The sequence below is a fragment of the Ascaphus truei genome, chromosome 1 (genome assembly GCF_040206685.1).
Source record: "Ascaphus truei isolate aAscTru1 chromosome 1, aAscTru1.hap1, whole genome shotgun sequence".
Lineage (NCBI taxonomy): Eukaryota > Metazoa > Chordata > Amphibia > Anura > Ascaphidae > Ascaphus > Ascaphus truei.
Genome location: NC_134483.1, coordinates 51,063,652 through 51,069,532, shown reverse-complemented (window position 1 = coordinate 51,069,532; position 5,881 = coordinate 51,063,652). Strand labels below are relative to the sequence as shown.

Genomic DNA, 5,881 nt, shown 5'->3' with positions numbered 1-5,881 from the left:
CTGAGTATCTGTGTGTTTATCTCTGCCTTCCCCACTGTTATCTTAAGCAAATCATTGCATTGCACAGTGGGCCGTCCAGTCCGGGTGTTACTGGGAGCTGTGAATGGGAGCTGTGACTGGGAGCTGTGACGTGCCTATGGGCGGGACACAGGGAGGCTGGGGAGGTGAGGGGAGTTTTAAAGGCTGCCGGGAGAAGCTGGCAGTGTAACCTCAGTGCAGGATCACTGCAGAGAGGCGGAGATGCTGAGCTCGCTCACATCGCCTTCCATTCACCCTGCACAGGCAGCTGTCTGAGCAGCAGGGATCCCTGCACACTGCCTGTGCTGCTGCAAGCAGGACTCTTCAATATGGGGAATGCTAACGTGGGCACAGCCTGGGGTGATCGCAATGCCCAGAGGAAGCCTCGCGCCCCGCACACCCGAACAGGTAACTCACTCCCCATGTGATAGAACGCATTAACCGTATAACCTCTGTTCTTTTAATATAACCGTGTATTTTTTATAACTCTGTGCCCAGGACATGCTTGAAAACGAGCGGTAACTCTCAATGTATTACTTCCTGGTGAAACGTTTTTATAAATTAAATAAATAACGCTGCGTTATCGGGCGCAGTCCTTTCCTATGTAAATCCCTGCATGACAACACAAGAAGTGCCCGCGGTGAGTGCGCTTTGCATGAGCCGTGCTGCATGCTGTTACCTGTTAACCTCTTCGTTGCCGGGGGTGTGGGGGCTGGGAGCTTTGCAAAGCTCTCAAGGCATTGCATGCTGCCCTGGCATGGAAGGGGTTATGGCTTTGAGAGGACAATCCGATTACATTAACCCCTTGTCTGCCAACGGGGCTGCAATGTGAGCTACAGCTATATATTTATTTATTTTGCCCACAAGCAGTGTGCATCCTTTTTCTATTTGTTTTTTTGCAGCAAAATAAGGATTAGGGGGATTGTATGATGTGCATTATTATTTTGTTTTTGCCTGCATACTATATATATATATACATATTGCATAATTGTATACATCTACAAATACTGCATTTTTCCAGCCTATAAATATAGTTTGTGCCTGCTTAAATTAAATGGAATAATGTAGGATAATGTCCCTTTTTTTTCCCCCCAAACACCCACTTGTTCTATAGAGACTCCTGCAGGCCCCTTTATCAGGGGTGCTAATTTGTAGTCTGTAATAGTGCACCACTGAAGTGTGATGGGATGTGCAGTTCTATTTCTTTATAAACAGTTACCATATTTCTTTTTAATGAAGGAAATGTATTCACTTGTATCCCTGGGAGATCTCCATCTCCCTTTCTCGTTTTACAGCATAACTATATTATAAACATTTTGAAAAGGGGGGCCCCCCAAAGACCTCCAACCACTTCTTTAACAGAGCTGTGTTACTCAATTACAACCGCTTTTCCAACTAGCGCTGAAACCTTGCAGTACTGTGCAGCAGGGGTGCTCAGCTCCTGTCCTCAAGGGCCACAAACAGGTCAGGTTTTCAGGATATCCCTGCTTCAGCACAGGGGGCTCAATCAGTGGCTCAGTCGAAGACTGAACCTCCTGTGCTGAAGCAGGGATATCCTGAAAACCTGGCTGGTTGGTGGCCCTTGAGCACCCCTGCTGCACGGTACATTAATAGGAAACGTGACTTAGTGGCGTTGATGTATCTTTTAATTACAAGTGGGAAATCTCTATTTTGGGAACACTGTGAACACCCAGTGATTAGTACACTATGTACAGCACAAGTGGGCTGGATGCATTAATGTTTAACACCAATGCATAGAAAGTATGTTGAAAATACATTGTTTTTTTAATATTTATTTTTTTGGCCACTGTGCAGAACTGTGTTATTATTACATGATTGTAAATGTTCCCATGCTGTACGGTCGTATCATTCTATATTGGTTTGGATAGCGGGGCATTGTTCCAAATCTTTAAATAAAATAAAAAAACTCTTCCTTCTGGAGAACTTCTCCTCTTACACACTGTCTGGACTGCAGGAAAAGGGATTTAATGAGCAAATGGCAAGCAGTCCGAAGATCACTTTAAATAAAATCAGTCTGGGTATCCATCTAAATATAAACATTGACCAGCCAAAGAGCCATTTATATTGCAGGGCTTTCTGGCAATAAATGGGGTTAAGTAAATACTTTCAATGTGTCTTTTTACTGAGGCTGTTTTTGGAAGTGACCTCTCTTGTCTCTTCTTTCTACAATGAGATTGCCTGCATTGTCATGTCTCCTTAACCCCTTCGCTCCCAGGCTGGCCAGCAACACATTGGGTCTTGTTTCAACATTGTCCCTCATTCCGTCTAGAGCAGGGGTAGCCAACTTCAGTCCTCAAGGGCCATCAACAGGTCCAGTGTTCAGGATATCCCTGCTTCAGCACAGGTGGCTCAGTCTTCGACTCTGCCACTGATTGAGCCAAATGTGCTGAAGCAGGGATATCCTGAAAAATGGACCTGTTGGTAGCTCTTAAGGACTGTAGTTGGCTAACCCTGCAAATAGATTGTAAATTCTGATGAGCCGGGTCCTCATTAGCACTTTCTATCTGCTTGTTAATGTTCGTCCTCACTTGTGTGTAACTGCTTATGTAATATACAGAACTTTACCCTCATTGTACCGCGCTGAGGAATATGTTTGACGCTTTACAAATAAATGATAATGTAATAAATAACGAGAGACAGGGTTTTTCCCCCCTGTGTATCATGGCAAGGTGCACGGAGCAGGACTGTTTAAGTGACAGAATGCAGAGCTTTGGGAATTTAAAACTAGGCTCAGCTGTTCCTTGTGGCTTTTAGTTGGGTATGGTGGTGACCCTATTGGGTAACGAGAAGGGAGTGACTTGTTGTGCCTTGTAGTATGACTATAGGGTTTATGTTCTCCTTTTATCAGACTGTATAACTAACCGCAGAGCTTTCTCTTGCTATGCTTTGCAGGAATCCAAGCTGTGAGTTCACCTTAATCGAATGCTTATATTGTAGGTGAAATATAGGTGCAAAATGTATGTTTAATAAGCACCCACCTTGTCTTTGTGCCAAATAACTTACACAAACACGGCCTTATGTGTTCCTGTAAATGCTCTCTGTACTTTGCAATGCCAGCTCAGTTCAAGCTGGTACATGCAAACTCAACTAGCAAACATTTGTGCTGCATTTCAAAAAGGTATTTTAAACTGTATGATCCATATATCTCCTCTGTCAATCATAGAATCATAGGAGTGACTTATTTCGGCAACAACTTAATCATTGCAAGAATTGTGTGTGTGTGTGTGTGTGTGTGTGTGTGTGTGTGTATATATATATCTATATATCTATATATCTATATCACAGAGTCAGTGTCTTTACTCACTGAGCCACTCCTTGTCTCTGTACTGTATGTTTGTCTCTTGAAACTTTAGCAGCGAATCGCCTATACACTGGATTTGGCTACCAGTCAAATAAAAAGAAGTTGCCATTGTAATATTATACTTTTGAGTGGAATAATTCAATGTGCTCCGTTTAGGAGAATGTGATTAACATGTAGAGATACAGTAAGAACAATATAGAATGAGAGAGAGATGATTGGCTCATGAGAAATGTCGAAATATGGAACAAGAATGAAGTTTCAATTGACTTTGTCATCACAGATAATTAAAGTGTTTTGGCCAGACGTCATTGGGTTTGTCATATTCATTATGTCCCTATGGCTACGTGACCCCTGTCCTTACCGATAACTCTCTGGTAGTGCCCTTCACTGTACCCAAACTTTTGTGCTTTTCTCTTTGATGTTCCGTCCCTTCTACCAACTATGTCTCATCTCCTATTCATAATCTGTAATTCGCTCCTCAATATGTATGAATGTACACAGGCAGTAGAAATAGAAAACCGCGGTGACCGTATTAAAGGTGTATGTTTGTGTATATTGCTATGTATTGAAACAGACATGTCAGTACTGACTGTGAGTCTCACTGATTTTAGAGGCAGTCTCATATTTTTAACATAAGTGGCCTCACTGTTACCAGACCCCCACCACCACCCAAAAAAACCCAGTTAATTAAAATGCTTATTTTCAGCACAGAACTCAGAAATCTCTCTGATTTTAATTGCTGAAGCTTGCTGTATAAATACAAATGTATACTCCAAGAAAGGAGAGTGGGCTACTGTATATCAAATCCTATTTTTCCTCCCTATTATCAGTGGATCATTGTGGGTTAAGATAACTTTGTCTTTCTAAACAAGTTTGGGAGAGTTGCTAAATATTTAAGTAGCAATTTCTATCCCTGGTGAAAAACCTAACGCGAAATCATCACTCTTATTTTTGGAGCTATATTTAAGTGAATAAAGATGTCTTCATGGCTATGTACCTAGAATCACAGTGCCATCTAGTGCTGACATGCTGCATTATATAGTAAGGTAAACATCGTAAGTGTGAATTATGTTCTAGTTCAGAGGTGGCAAACTCCAGTGCTGAAGGCCCACCAACAGGTCAGGTTATCCCTGCTTCAGCACAGGTAGCTCAGTTGTTGACAGCCACCTGTGCTGAAGCAGCGATAACCTGACCTGTTGGTAGCCTTTGAGGACTGTAGTTGGTCACTCCCGTTCTAGGTGGTAATTTCAGAAGGGAAAAAAAAAATCTAATTATTCATTTAGTGTCAACCAAACACAAAACTGGAAGTCGAGCTCCGGTTATACCTGCTCTAGTCATAAGTAACTCCATGTGTTAAGTGATTAGTTTGCCTTAGTCGACCGCCTAACACAGGGGTGCAACCTTTCAAGGAAGAGGAGCCATTTTCTAAAAATAATTCTTTGTCCAAAATATTCCGAGAGCCGCAACACGGCCACAGCAACTTGACGCCGCGTGACGTCGAGACGCCACGTAGCATTCCGTTGGTGTGACAACGCGGCGTCATTTCACGCCGCGCTGCTATATTCAATGAAGTTGCAGTAGATTGCCTGGAGTTGAAGGGAAGAAGCAGGAGAAAGCCGGGAGATGCCGCTGGTGAGTCTCGCCAGTGGGTAAATAAGGGGGATTGCAGAAGGAGGGCTTTTTGGGGGGAGGGGGGGAGAGCGGGCACGAAAGACTTTGAGGGGGGGGGGGGGCGGGGGGCTCTTTTTATAATTTTTCAAGCCGTGTGTGTGTGTGTGTGTGTGTGTGTGTGTGTGTGTGTGTGTGTGTGTGTGTGTGTGTGTGTGTGTGTGTGTGTGTGTGTGTGTGTGTGTGTATATGTACATGTAGAAGTATCGGTACCGTGTTAGCCGAGCTTAATAATCAAAATGAATAGACGATACCGTTCTGTGGCTAACGAAATGCTTTTATTTGTGCGAGCTTTTGAGATACACTGATCTCTTCTTCCGGCGATGTTACATTCATTGTATATATAACAAATACAGCCAGATATAAGGCTAGTGGAGAGAGAACCCATATGAAGCAGTCTGTCTATATTGGTTAAATAAATTGTTACTTTTTGTATTTCATCAGAGAATAATAAAACAGACAGATAAGATCAGGCGGGGACCTGAAAGCGAAACCACCTACTAACCAAAGCTATTTAATACTAAGGGACAAATGTAAACTTCTCAGAGAAATCACTTGCAAAATGACATAATAGGTAGAAATGTCCATATGATTACCAAACCTGACAGTGGGAACAAAATTGTTCCCATTAGAAGTATAAACCGACCGGTCCAATAAAGACACAAAAATGCAGAGAAATGTACAGTACACAGTACTAGATGGAACAGAACTGAAACCCAGCAGAATGAATAAACAAGGTCAGATATCGTGCATAATGAGTATTGATAGTACTGTAGGAATCACTTGTAAGGTACAGTATCCATAGCCTATTGACCAAACATATGTATCAGTACGAGGTATAAGTACTGAAAGGTAATTGCAACAATAGTTGCC

General features: G+C 42.5%; 1 protein-coding gene across 1 annotated transcript in view; it reads left to right on the top strand.

Moving 5' to 3' along the window:
• Positions 1 to 202: 202 nt before the first annotated feature.
• The window catches only part of PRLR (prolactin receptor), a 51,435-nt gene continuing 45,756 nt past the window's right edge, over positions 203 to 5,881 (top strand). The window contains exon 1 of the mRNA XM_075588066.1: positions 203 to 426. The gene's annotated coding sequence lies outside the window, so the exon portion shown is untranslated. The remainder of the gene's footprint in view (positions 427 to 5,881) is intronic.